Raw genomic sequence first — 15198 nt, 5'->3', positions numbered from 1 at the left:
TGCGACCCCTCCCCCCCTTTTCCCTTCTTCCCTCCCCCACAATCCCCAACCCGCTTTTGCATCCCCCCCCTCCCCTTGGAAGTCTTGGCTGCTTCGGACTCCTCAACCCTCTTCTCGAACTACGACCCCCCCCACCCCCCACGATCTCGATCTGCGGTCCCGCTGCCCCTTCTGCCACCTTTGCCCCCTCGCAGGGGCGATGTTGCGGAGCAATGGGAGGAGGGAGGGGAGTGGGAGGGAAGTTTCCTCCTCTCGTCCTTCCCCCAGTGACAGGACTTGGCTGCTGCTCCTGCGCCTGTAGTGAGGAGGAGGAGGAGGGGGAGGAGGAGGAGGGAAGAGGAGGAGGGAGGGAGGGGCTGGCGGCCTCACGGTGCCCCCTCCTCGGCTCGCTCGATCGCTCTGTCTCCCTCTCTTTAAGTGAGGAGAAGAGAAGGAGGAGGGAGTAGGGGGGAGGATCTCCATTGAAATAAACAACCAGGCAGCAGTTATTAACACGGGAACATGGCGGCCACAGCCTTCGTTCCAGCTTCAGCCGGGAAGGTCAGCGCCGTCGGCAGCCACCACTTGACAGACTGACCGACCCACCGATTTCCCGGTAAATGCACCTTCCCGGAGCGGGGGAGGGGGAGGTGCACTATCCCCAACCCTCAGCAGCGGCAGCGGGGGAGTCCGGGGGAGAGCCGGCCGCCGGCCGCGCGTCCCCTGCTTTCCTCTCCCCTGCTTGCCTCGTCGGGGCGGGTGTTGTGCGTGGGGCCCCCGTGGGGATGTTGCATCCCGGGGAGTCGCGGAGTTGGGGAGTTTTTGTTTTTGGTTGGAGACCGGGGAGGGGGGAGTTTCTGATAGAGAAAGGAAGGTTCTCCCCACCCCCTTGCACACACACACACACACACACACACACACACACACTCATACACGCGCGCGCGCACGCCACACATGCACTCCCACATATGCACACACGCGCACCTCCCTCCTGTGAACTGGGACAGCGAGTCCCGAAGTGAAAGGCGGGGGGAGAGGCCCCAGGCCCGGGGAGGGGGCGGCTGTGGGGCTTCGAGGGGGAAGCCGCAGCCCGGAGGGAGGAGGGAAAGAGGCTCACGCCCGGGAGGAGGCGCGGGGCACAACTGCACGCCGTGGTTGGTGGGCAGAGGGAGCTGGAAGAGACGGGAACCTCGGGGGATGAGGGAGGTGAGATCGCGGAAGGGGCCGGTGAGGCGGCTGGGGAGGAACCGTCGGGGAACCGGCAAGGACTCGGGAGAAATGCATGGGATGTGAAGGGGAAGCCGCGGGTCGGGTTGGTAAGAGAGGCCGGGAGGCTCCGTTCTCGGGTGGAGCGGAGGGAAGGTGAGGCAAGGTTACGAGAGGAAGTTGCACCCCGAGGTGAAGGGGAGGCGGGGAACCTGGAGCCCCGGGAGGAGGGAAGGGGGAGCGGGTTGGGCTGGGCGGGGAAGCTCTCCTGATGTACGCAGGCTGCAGGGAAGGAGGGAGGCCGGGGCGGCGGCGGGACGCAGATGCTTGGTGCACGCACCGGAGCCCAGCTCGTGCCCCACACTTAACTTTATGGGTCGGGGCTGGTGGGCCGGCTGCGGGCGCGCCGGGGCCGGGGGCGACGGCGGCGGCCAGAGAAGGTTCCGGGTTGGCTCGCCAGCGCCCCTCTCCCCCTGGTCCCCAGCTTCCCTCCCTTCTCCCCGCCCCTGGAGTGACTGGCCTCCGGGCCCCAGGCGGGAAGCGGGGAGGGGCTCTTACCCTCACCCCGCCCAGCGCCGGGGGCTCGGCTCCCTCCCTAGGTTGGGACTGGGGAGGGGCCTGAGCCGGCGGTCCAGTGCTCCCGCCCCCTGGCCATCCCTCTTCCCCCTCCCCCCCCCCGAGTCCCGGAGGCGCCTCTCCGCGGATCGGGGGCGGGGCCGGTCACTGGGTTGATGGCCCCGCCCTTTTTCCCCCGCCCTCCGGTTTCCGGGGCCTGTGGGATGCGGGGACCGGAGCCGCCGGCGGTACTGTATGTAGCTTAATCCTTTGAGCCTGGGGATTGAGCTGCAACTGGCTTCCCCAGTTTACAGCCCCATCGCCGGGGAAACTTTGCCGTTCCGGAGACTCAGATTTGGTACACCAATTGACGAATTGCCCCACCAGTCTCCCAATCTTCCTCCCTTCTCCCTCAATCTCAATCCCACTCCACCTCCCTCGCTGCCTTCCCCTCCCATCGACCCGGATCGCGCTGCGTCTGACTGATGGAACAGCAGGCCACTCGGAGAAAGGGAGTTTGACTGACTGGGTTTTGGTAAGCCAATAGTAGGAGGGGGAGGGGGAAGGGGCGGGGCTTCTTCTGAGCCAGTTAAAGAAGAGTTGCCTTGGGGCGGGGAGCCATGGAGACGCCAGCTAGAGCCTTCTTGCTCCTCTCCATGCCTAGGACTCTATCCTCGCTCTTGTGTTCTGAGGCTTTAGCTATAGAGCCCTCTTGTCTTGGGAAGAAGTGTTCACGTGTACAGTGCTCAGTGTGCTGCTCTTGGTTAAAGGCATGAATTCCTTACGTAGGATGAAATCTTAAATTCTTCGGGATGTAACATCTGTTAAAGAAGAAGAATATCAAGAATGACATGTTATAGGGATGCTCCGGGGAGTTGGGGATTTCGGACCTCCTTTTATTTCCAGGGAGGATACGCAAAGGCTCATATATCACCTCTGCCTTATACTTTCTAGATGTGAAACCCATCTTTAAGGGTATCTTGATATTGAAAAATCACTTGAATATAGTTTTAGGTCGATATTATTTTAGAAATGCAAAGTGGAAAGTATTGTTACTTTTCTTGAATCTTTCCTCGTTCCTTGTTTAATTAAGCTGTCAGTTTCCAATATTTACCTGAATATTGGATGTGTTGGGATGAAGCAGAAAAAAATAGAAGGTTGTGGTTTATTTGGCTCCTTGGATAAACAAAATGTAGTTAGAAACTAAAGCATCACTGTGAAACATAAAGCTTTGGTATTTAAGGAATAAAGCTGGTCAAAGAATTTTTATGTGTAGGGGGAGTTTTGAGTGAAATGTATTTTGCCAAATTACTCCCACACTAAAGACTCTTAAAAATAAATCATCTAAAATAGCTTTCTCCTTAAACATTGTTAAAATGTAGATCGAGTGGGTGCTTCCTTAGCTTAAACATGGTAAGAGGCAAATTTCATGTTGAGGTTGTTTGTTGTATAAAATGACTTTTGAGAGTTTTTAAGGGGGAGGGTAAGAATAGTGGTTCTTATTCGCTATATATAACACAGGTTACCCTACAAGAATAACAGCTGCTACAATGCTTGGTCTCTTGTGCTCTTGTTCTTTGTTGGTGAGGTTAGTGGCATATTGACTGAAGCTGTCTTCTTATTCTCAGCTAGAATTCTCACCCAGAATTTGTGAAGACTTTTAATCCTAAATTTCAGGGTTCAGAGGGTGAGTGGAATTAGATCAAGAATTAATCCATTCATTTTGTAATTAGGCTACTTTAAATTTAATTGAAGAAAATTTTTAAAAGTTCTATCTTCATGAACTTTTCTTTATGAACTCTTCATAATGAAACAATTGAAGCAAAGTTACAGGAAAAATAAGGTAAAAATAATTGTTAAATTCTATTAATGTCTTCATTTTATTAGTCCAGTTCCAAATGCAGAGTAAATAGCCTGGTGAAGTTTTTACAAGTATGTGGAAAAGGATAGGTGTATTTTGTTACAGTTTGTTACCTTACATTAGATTGATATAATAGTTTATTTTTTCTCTCTGGTTTTACTTGCCAACTACTTACAATCATTGATAGCAATCTATATTGTTGTTTCAAATTTGCCAACAATCTCATTCCCTGCCTTTCCAATAGTTAATTTAGTTACAGATGGTTGCTGACATGTACCCTTTTCTTCTTCTTTGGTAGTATGCTTAATCTAACACACTATTTGTGTTTGATTCTTTACATCAATTCTTGAAAATGTTCTCATATTCCTGATGATAGATAGTGGCAAGTAAGTCCCTTTAGTTGGGGGGAAGGAACACTTGAACATATGGAGGCATCTAGAAAAGATGTGCATCGTCAGCTGTGATTCCATTGTGTGCGCTCACACAGGATCTGAACATTTTTTTCTCCAGGGAGTTTGAGACTTAACAGGAGTTCTTTGACTTAAGATGTCAATATACTGAAGCAGAGGTAGGAAATAGCTCACAAATTCTGCTTTTAATATTTTTCTGAATGTTTTGCATTATTAACCTTTTTGCTCAGAAAATACTTTTGCATTGCATTGGATAGCATTTACTGAAATAGAAACATTGTCAAATGGTGCTATTTTCACATGGTTAAGTGTGGATAAAGGGATAATATTAGTTGGTTTCAACTAGTATTTTTATAACTATCTACTATCCTCAGTAAACTTTTGAGGTGTTTCAGCAGTATTTTTTAGTATGTATCCCATATTTAAGGATTCAGTAGCTTAGCAGTTTCACAGTCATATCAGCTTGAAATGTGAAATAATTTGACAGTTTGAATTTTTAAAAATCGGGTGTATATGGGATTCAGTGTCATTTCTTTACTTAGTTTTGGGAAAAAAGGCTGTCTAAAGCAATTTTTCTTAGTTTGCTGAAAGAAAAAAAATTAAAGTGAAATTGCTCCTTTTTAATATTTAAAACTTTATTTTTCTGTAGCAGAGATTTGAAACATCAGATGCTGAAAGCTGTGATTAGCAGCTTTCAGTGACTACAATGACTGCTTTTTTTCGTTTCAGTATTAGGTATATTATGTGAGTTTTTTGTTTTGTATGTCAATTTATATCTTCATTGCATACTTTATAAATTTAGAAAATGTGGCCTATTTTCATTGATATTTTAGCACTGAAAATAACTAGTTTGATGGGTTAATTTTTAATATGAAATAATCATATAATATTTTATAACATAAGCCTACAAATATACTAAGATTATAAATAAAATCTTTTTATAAATAAAATCTTTTCCCCTAGTGGTGTAATGATAAGATTATATTTACATGTCAATTATGGAAGCCATTTCAGGAAAAGCTGGACAAAATTCTCCCTCTTTTTCCCATATCTTCTAATGTGATCGATCTCAAGCTGATTTAGACTGCTTTACTTATTTTACCTGACAGAAAATGCCCTTCCCCTTCAGTTTCTTCAAAAAACAACAAAAATTGACTTTTGTTAGTTTGCTTATATTTTTAAAGGTCTCTTTTGTTTTAGTTTTTTGCTATGTAATATGCAATATCAAGTCATTTATTATATTACTTTCAAATGCCTTCTAAAGTGAAATCACTCTGTGGAGCCCTACAAATTATTTTATTTTGAATTCTAAAATTTAGAAAATGTAAAGATAGGGAATATTTTACAAGGTTCTAGTATTAATTCCTGATTGGAAGTACAATTTAACTGTCTGTATCTAGAGTTATTTTACATTATCTTTCAACCAGCTGTAACACTGACAGAACTGGTTGTGGGAAACTGAGAAGTACTATCTTTTGATATTAAGACTGCTGATTGAAAGTAGACTTATACTTTACACCATTAGGCTAAAAATCGCCTGTTTTTGGTTGATAAATGACAGAAAGATTTTTGCTTCTGATTGTATTATTTTAATTAAATCATTGATATTCCTAATACCTGGATTGGCAATTCCTGAAGGGAAGCCAAGAATTGAATGGGTAAAGAGGCTGTAGTATTGAATTCCCTTTTACATACTGTTGAATTTTAAGGAAAATAAATCAAACCAAAGTTCATAGTCAGAAGCAACCTACTATTATGTATTGATTTTTGCAGGAAAAAGAAAAAAAAAACTATTTTTTGATCAGGTTTCAGCTGATAAAATATAATAGCGAACTGAGGCAGAATTTTGCAGAAAATTCAGGCAAAATGTTTTTGTTCCTTTGGATATGGGATTTTTCTGGAATACTGTTTTTCCTCTTGAGTCTTTGAATTTCTTTCTTGATCCTTTAAAACCTGAGTGAAAATGGCAGCCACTTCCTTGATCTTTGAACTTCTTCATGACTATTCTTCTGTAAAGTGCTTACTACCCTCATGCAAGCACAAAACAATTTTACAACTTTCTAGTGGGCTTCTTATGTAATGTATATTTGTCATTTATATATTAACATTAAGTCTATTAAAGCAAGAATTATGTTATTGAAACTCTGTGCCTTGCACAGGCCCTTGTTAGTATAGTTGCTTTGCATATAGTTAGACCTTATCTAAACAAGAAAAGTAAACAGTCCATTTGGGCTTTGTTAGCCAGTTGTCTCCAAAGGGGACGTTGTGGGTTGACCCCTAGCAGTATGTGATCAACTAATTGGAGGCTAGGAAGTTGAGGGGAATCTCTCCTTTAATAGGCTGTCATGAAGTTTGGTTCCAACACATGCATACATATCCAATGTAGTTTTAGATTCCCTGCCTTCATCCTTTGAACCAGGGTTTTGCTTCTCAGGACATTTACAAACTAATCTTAACCGGGGAACCAGCTATGTAGCAGCTATGTAGATAGCATTGGGAAAATACTGTCCTTTCTGTCCTCTATCTCCTTTCCCGGTCCCCCCACCTCCATATGCTCATTAGGATTTTTTTTTTTCATGATAGGGATGTGGTTCAGTTATTTCAGTCATACCTGACTCTTCTTGGCCTTATTTGTATTTTTCTTGATAAAGATACTAGAGTGACTTGCCAATCTTTCTTCATCTTGTTTTATAGATGAGAAATTAAGGCAAACAGGTTAAGTGACTTGTCCAGGGTTACACACTGGATTTGAACTCTGGTCTTTTCTGATTCCAGACATGGCACTTTATCCACTGTACCATCTTGATACCCCAAATGATAGGTTTTGGAAACTGTAGAAAACTTTTTTGTCCATTTGTTTTTGATTGATTTAACTTGTATTATCTCAGTTTTTAAAATTGTTTTACTTTGCTATTCTTGTCCTAGAACTCTACTATCTTGATTATGCAGAACCCATCATGACTAGCTAGGTTGACATCCCCAGTAATGCTTGACCCTGACCATTTTCCTGCCATACTGCTCTACCCATTCACTCTTTCTTGCAACTATTAAGTATACTCTACCATTGGTTTTAGAAAGACCTTATCATTATTGTGGCTCTACACATTATTTCTGTGATTTCCAGACCAAAACAACTCTTTACTGGCTACCCTTCCATAAATGATTTTTCTCTCTTATTTTGTCATTAGAGATTAGCCCCATTCCTGGTGTATAGCAAGAATTTGGTGTTTAATCATAGCTATATAGCTATATGATGAATGATTATATAGGAGAAACAATGTAATTGATAATTTTGTTTTGCTCGATTCATTTGGGTAAATGAATAAAATGATTCATTTAAAGTCCATACGTTGTGGTAAGACAGAACATGAGACAAAGTCTGCTGTCAAGAAGCTCATATTCTATGGAAAGATAAAATATAAAAGAGTTCAGTTCCCGAACAAGTGGATAGGGACAGAGAAAGTTAGAACAACTTCCCCTTTGGAGACAACTGGCTAATAAAGCCCAAATGGACTATTTACTTTTCTTGTTCAGATAAGGTCTAACTATATGCAAAGCAACTATACTAACAAGGGCCTGTGCAAGGCACAGAGTTTCAATAACATAATTCTTGCTTTAATAGACTTAATGTTAATATATAAATGACAAATATACTATTCGGTGTGAACAGTCATTTTTATCCTTCCCTATAGAATATCAGAATGAAGAAGAGAATGAAAAGAAGGCAGAGGCCAAGGCTAATTTCCTTGGTTCCAGAATTTGTTTTTCAATGAAAAGTACAATCTATTAAAGCTATTTTAATTGTGTAATAAAAAAGCTTTGATTTAGATTCAAGAGTGGTATGTTTTCTAAAGAATTACGTTTCTCCCTCCCATGGCATCTACAAATTAGATCCACATCTGAACAGAGATCCCCTTTAAAACTTAAATTGTACAATTTTTGCTCTTGGTAACTTATTCTGGATTGCTGTGGACAAGATGGTTTTTTGGATATCTCTTTCACAGATCCCATAGCTTTAAGAGGCTATCTTTTCGTTAATCTACATCTTTTATGGGTTACCTGTGACTTTTTAGCTACTGATTTGATCCCATAGTCTACACCAAAATGAGGTGGAAACAATACTGACCCATCAGCAACCTTTTCTTAAGAGTATCAATCTTCCTGGTGTATTTCGTTTATCTGTATTCTGGTCCTGAGCAGTGTTTAGTATCTACAAGAGGCCTGGAAAATAATAGTCAGTTTTACTGGATACTTCTCCTTGAAAGGACTCTTCCCAGTACTAACGGTCTTATGAGCACAGCTTAGGGGGAAAAAGTCATAACCGTGACCAGTGAAGAAGTACAAAAATCTAAGGGATTGTTGAATTTTACCAGTTCCCTCAGGAAGAAAAGAACTAAGTAAATGCAGGAAGAATTAAATAAGGTCTTCAGTCTATGTGTACAATGCATAAGACTGATGAATAGATACAGATTCTTACAGCTCTGTTAGTGGATGATTATATTCAGTTGGCACAGTATCTCCTGAGTTCTTATCTCTAGCCAGGACAACACTTGAACAGCTTCATCTTAAAAAAAACTGAAATAATAGACTATCCCCTTAAATCTTTTATAATCCAGTAACATTTAGGAAATTCTTCCTTTTACTTTTGATATTGAAAAATTAAAATCAGAATCATAGTATATTAATTTGGTCCTTTGCAGTGAATTGGTAGATTTAAAAATTATTATGGTTATAATATTTTAGTTATAGTTTTAGAATTAGGTTATAATTTTATATATCTATATACAGTTATAGAAGTAGGTAAAGATTTCTTTAATAATTGTTTGGTAGTTTGCAGGCAATTGTATGTTTTTTTTCCTTAGTGGAGAATAGATAGTTTGGTATTCAGATAGTTGTACTCTCAAGAAAAGAATGGTGATCAGTCATCTGACTTCTGTTATTTATGAAATTCCTTTGCCTACTCTGTTGTTTGTAGTGAGCTGCTAGTGAACTGCTTGACTTAAGCTTTACATATAGGAATCACTTCACTATTTTGATGTTCAAATTTCAGAAATCAAAGACCTGTTGCTGTAGGTGAAAATACATTAAATTATTATTACTTATTACATTGTTTATGTAGTCTTTTTGGCAAGGTTAACAGACTGTTGATGATAGCTGCTCATGCTGATGACCACCTTTAATTCATTCAGGTACCAATCAAAGGAGGATTGCCTTTTCTGGTTTACTCTGATATCATAAAGCTAATAAAATAAATCCATTTCCCTCAGTGCCATGTTCCAGGTGTGTTTAGCTCTGTGCAATTTCTTTGGGTAATTTTTCTGAGTGATTAAATATAAAAATTTTTTTTGTTTCTGTTGTAGTAACATTTGAAACATAAATGCAAAATTGGCAAAGAGATTAATATTATCCTTTCTCTGATTTATTAATTCTTTTTAGGTAGCATGCTGTAGTGGTGTAGCTGATTTGGATTTGGAAAGATCTAAATTCCAATCCCAGTTCTGCCACTTACTGATCTTAGACAGGTACCTTCATCAATTTCAGTTTGAAAGCATGATTTCTATTGTACACTTTGAGAATGATACATTGTTTGAAGGCATTGATTCTGTTTCTTTCCTTTCTTAGTGAAAAGCTTTCTTTTTTCTTCCTTTTTTCCCTTTCTTCCCTTCTCTCCCCAAAATTGTATTTCTGTTCCTTTTTGTTATTTTCACCAAGCCTTATCAAGGTTGACAAAGACCCAGTCCTTGGCTATCTCATCAGATAATTTTGATACATGATAAGGTTTTATTTGGCCAATCACTACCCATTAAATAAGCTGTTAGGTCAAGAAGAGAAAGCTAACATAGGTATAATCTATTAATTTCCTGATTATTATTAGTTGCTAGACAGTTATGTCCCAGTAGATATTGGCATTGATGTTCATTACTAAAATGCCTTACATTCATCTCTTTTACTTAACGATATGATTACAAACTGCAGAGTTGTTCCTGGACAAAAGATATCTGGGAGAGTGGTTTCAAATAAAAACAATAGAAAAATAAGTAAAACAGGAAGTTAGCAATATGGAAGTAGTTTTAGGCTGGTGAATATTATAGGAATATTATAGGAATCTCTGCCTTGTACAGAGTTTTGAGCACATTGTGTTATATTTTATCTTTCTGTAATTTTGAGGCTATGTTTCTTTGATCCATAGACTTAGAGCTAGAAGGAAACCTAGATGTCTGGGGGTTAATACCCCTCCCTTCTCTCATTTCACAGGAGTGAGGACACTAAAAGTTACTTCACTGAAGCGTTGTTAGTGTTACTATTTTAAATAACATCATTGTTAAGAGTCTTTTTTTTTTTTAAGAAAATAATTTTCCTTAAAAGAAATTTAAGAGGTTGTGCTTTTTAAAAGTTCATTTTGTTATGTCTAAGGCCCCAAATGTTTCCTAGAATAACAAAAATTTTCTTATTCAATGGGAAGAACAAGATTACTTCCATAGACTTTTGTTTTATATCGGACTTTAATTCTATGCTTTTAGTTTTGTACAAAACATCATCACTGGATGCATGTGTTGGTAATTGTATGGTAATAGGTTAAGGACAATAAATTCTCCTTAGGGGAATGATGATTTTCAAGCTATCAGTTCTTTGTAACCTGGAATATAGAATCATTGATTTAAGAGTTTGAAGGGACTATTGTCATTTGATCCAAACCCATTCATAAGGAAATTAAAGTCTGGAGAGGTTGTTATTTGCTTGGGTCATATAAATAGTAGTAAATTGATCAGGTCGTGGAATTCTGGTTTTTTGATTCTGTGTCTAGCACTCTTTCCCATTGTACCCAGCCCCAATGTCAGCAGATATTTTTGTGTTATTAATGGTAACTAAAAAGGGCAACAGCATGTCTGGAATATTGTGTGCTTTTTTTGATTTCACCTCAAAAAATTCTTGAAGGAGCAAAATTAAAATTTTAAAGGGACAAGGAACCCTCATATGAGGCCAGAAGGTTCAGTTAAATTATTGGATGATGAATTGGCATAGGGATAGGTCAGCAAAAGAAAGAGTATTTCTGGGGGACTATCTTGAAGTTTCACTTAAGGAAAATAATTAAGCCCTTCCATTAACATTCCTGATGCAAACTGTCAGAAGCATTTTATTGCTAAATAGAGAGTGGCCAGTTATATAAACAGGGTTATTGTTATGGAACAGTTTGTTGAACATTACTATTACAGTTTAGTTTCATGATGTTATAGTGAGTATATATACATTTTAAATCCTGTAGGCAAACCAAGGAAAGATTAGAGCATAGTAGAATGAATTGGGGATTTGAAATCTGAGAACCTGCATTTTTAAAATTCAGTAACAATAATAACTACTTTATGTTGCTTTAAGGTTTGTCAATTACTTTATATAGGTTTTATTTCACTTGACATTCATAACATCATAAGATGTTCATCATAAGATCTCATAATTTATGAGGAAAGTACTAAAAGTGTTATTATTTACTTATTACAGAAGAGGAAATTAAGCCTCAGGGATTAAATGATTATTATTTGGGTCCATGTATTCCTGACTTTAAAATCATCATTTTATCCATTTGTAATAAGCTTTGTGACCTTGGACACAAATTAAATTATTAGCATCAATTTCCTTACCTTAAAAAAAAAAAAAAAAGCTAAGTAATTTTGAGGTTTCCTCTAGCTCTAAATCTATGCTCATGTGAAATGGTGAGAACCTGGAAAATTTATTAAAAGTTACCGTATCAAGGTACATAGTATATGAATAACTTTAAATATTAGATGGGGAGTTACCTTTGCCAAGGACATGGAGTACGTGTGTATGAATGTATGAATGTATATATAGGGAAAATAGTGATATAAAGAAAACAGTTAAAAGTTTCATAGTGGGTATAGTGGGCAGGGAGCCAGAGCTACTTGTTATTTCCTCTTACCTTCTTCCTTCTCTGTGGCTTTGCCTGAGATGGTACTCATTTTGTTATACTGAAATTCTTTCTTTCTTTTAAGCTCAATTCAGATGCTGTTTCTTTAATGAAATCTTTCATCTCCTCTTTCCTCCCCCATCTTTCCTTTCTCAACTTTTATTTTCTCCTTTATATTCATTTTGCATTGCATCTCAGCATTTGGGTTAGATCTTTGTATCCTCCAAGTCTAGTTAATACAAAATAGGTGCTTATATTTATTGAATTGCTAAGTAAGCATGGCTTCATAATGCTAGAAAAGGTGGTGTTGGTGTTGGTGATAGTGACTCTGATTTAGTGTTTTCTGGGAGGAAAAAATTCAGGGCAAAGTTATAAAGAGTTGCCATTTTGGTGATTCTTCAGCTTAGTTGAAATGATCATACCTTGGAGCACCTTCTTTATTCATCTGATCATTTCCCACTCTCCCTTTTCCTTCAGTATTTAATAATGGAAGGTGGCCCATTTCTTCCCTGCTTTTCCAGTGGATTGCCTTTTCAATCATTGCTGTGATCTTTAATATGCTTCTTTTTAATGCCTTCAAAATGTCCAGTTCTCCCCATTCTGAAAAAAAAATCCTTTGCCAGACCCTATCATACCACTCTCTTCTCGGCTGAACTCCTAGAAGGAGGACACTAAATGGGTTGTCTCCTTATACCCGAATCTTTGCAATCTAACTTTTACCTCCCCACCCACACCCTTTTACTCAGTGATCTTTTAATTGCTAAATATGCAGTTGTCTTCCTTCTTGACTGATTGTATTTATACTTCCTCACCGCTTTTGGTACTGTTGACCACCCAAGGGTTTTCTTGACACTTTTCTTGTGGTTGTCCTGTCTGTAATATCATAGTCTTTTCCTTGACTGTTTATTTTCCCAAGAGTCTTTCCTCCATTTTCTGTCTTTCCCCCTCTATCTTCCTTCCTTTTCTTCCTTCCCTTTTCTTTCCCCCCTTTTCTTCCTTCCTGATTTCTCTAACAGAGATTTCTCCTAATTGTTCTATATATCTAATTTCTCAGTCTCCTTTTCAGGATCATTTATATTACTCCTTTCTCCCTTTAACTATGCATTTTCCCAAGTTTCTTTTTTGACCTTCTTTCTCTTCCTCTTTTCTTTTTATATCCCTCTTCTTTTCCTTTCTTTCTCACTCTTCTTTCCCTTCTTCCTCATTAGCTCCTATGCAGATGATTCATAAATAAAAATAATAATAAAAATAGCTAACACTTACGTAGCATTTACTATATATAGCAGGCACTATATTAAGCACTTTCCATAATTACTTTCTCATTTGATCCTTACAGCCATCCCAGAGGTAGTTGGTATTATCATACCCATTTTACAGGTGGGAAAACTAAGACAAATAGAAGTTAAGTGACTTGCCCACATTCACACAATTAGTAAATGTTTGAGGCCTAACTTGAATTTAGGTCTTCCTGACTCCAGATCCTAATTGCCCCTTGTATCTGGAGCTATATATATTCAGCTCTAGTTTTTCCCCTAAGCTTCCATCTCAAATTACTAACTTTCTTTAGACATTTCAAACCAAATATTCTGGAGATAGCTCAAACTCAACATATCTAAAGCAGAATTCATTTATCTTTCCCTTAAAATTCCCCCCTCATTTAGATTTTCCATATTTCTTTTTGAAGGCACCACCATTTTTCAGTTTCTGAAGTTTATAACTCCACTTTATAACTTTGCTGTTATCACTAACTTTTCCTTTCTCTGTTATTCCATATCTAGTCTTTCTGTTTCTATCTCTACAACCTCTTTTGTATATCGATCTTTCTCACAGAGTGATCACTCTAGTTTCAATCCTCATCTCTTATTATCTGCTAAGTGGCTTCCTAATTAGAGGCCTTACTTAGAGTCTCTTCCTACCCCAAACCATCTTCCATGTTGCTGCCAAAATTAAATTCATATTTGACTATGTTATTCCTTCCTCATTCTGCTCTGCTGTGTCTGTCTTTTGTCTCTGTGATTAAAAAAAAAAAAGAAAGAAAGAAACTAGTTTAACTTTAAAAGCCCTTCTCAACTGACTCATATCTTACCTTTCCTACTCTTTCTTGCATCCTTTGGTCAGCTTTTATTCCTTATATATGTGCTCCATTTCTTTAATTTGGGCTTTCACACTGACTATCCTTCATGCTTGTAATGTATTCTCGATTCACCTTTGCCTCATAAAAACTCTGGCTTCCTTCAGGATGCTTTTCAAGCACCACCTTCTGCATGAAGTTCTTTCTAATCTTCCCACAACCGACTTCTTTAATTTCTTTGTATTTATCATTTGTCTTTTATCTATTTATGTAATTATATGTTCTTTTCCTCGGTAGAACGTAATTTTTGAGGCTTTGGGTTGTTTTTTTTTTTTTTTTATCCCCAGTGCCTGGCATAGAGTAGTAGGAACTATATAAATACTTGTTGACTGATAGAAATCCATCTAAAGGGTCTGGCATGTAATCTGAATTATTTAAGTAATTTCATTATTTATCTCCACTTAGATTTTGGAGATTTGTCATTAATGAATGTAGTAGCTTTTAACTTGTAGTTTGTGAGCTTCTTTCTAAAAAAAGAAAAAAAAAACCTTGGTAAATATAATTTTATTTTAATATAATTGGTTTTCTTTGAAAACAGTGTATTTTATCTTGTGCATTTTTTATTTTCTAAGAAGGAATTCATATCATCAAAAATGATTACCCCCTGATTTAATGGTTGGAATATTTTGTTTTCTTAGCACTGTGACATCATTCAGTTTTTTCATTTTTAAATATTATTTTAGACTGACACTTTTGAATCATTATTGATTCACATTCTGGTTCTTACTTTGGTATTTGGGATCTTCAAAAATGTGATTCTGATCTTGATTATTTGAATTTTTAAAATTTGTCCCTATTTTTCACCATTCCCCTAGTTAAATTTAATCCCAAAGAAGTCCACCCTCAACCTCTACTACACACACACACATACACACACACACACACACACACACACACACACACACACACACACACACACACACACACTTTTGACTTTAGTAGTCTTTACATTGTCAGGATTGATCATTGTCACTTTCTTGCTCAAGAATCTTCTATGGCTTCCTATTGCTTTTAGGTTACATTTCAAACTTCTAATCCTTCATTTTCAGATTTAAATCACATTTCTGTCCTTAATATAGTCTACATTTGAGCCAAAGTGGCCTACTTTTTGTTCTCTTGAACTTGGAATTCCATT

General features: G+C 38.6%; 1 protein-coding gene across 1 annotated transcript in view; it reads left to right on the top strand.

The window, feature by feature from the left end:
- The first annotated feature begins 343 nt into the window (after window positions 1-343).
- NCOA2 (nuclear receptor coactivator 2) overlaps window positions 344-15198 on the top strand; it is a 285798-nt gene continuing 270943 nt past the window's right edge. The window contains 1 exon segment of the mRNA XM_074278854.1: window positions 344-595. The gene's annotated coding sequence lies outside the window, so the exon portion shown is untranslated.

The sequence above is a fragment of the Sminthopsis crassicaudata genome, chromosome 1 (assembly GCF_048593235.1).
Source record: "Sminthopsis crassicaudata isolate SCR6 chromosome 1, ASM4859323v1, whole genome shotgun sequence".
Classification (NCBI taxonomy): domain Eukaryota; kingdom Metazoa; phylum Chordata; class Mammalia; order Dasyuromorphia; family Dasyuridae; genus Sminthopsis; species Sminthopsis crassicaudata.
This window is presented reverse-complemented; position numbering and strand designations above follow the sequence as displayed.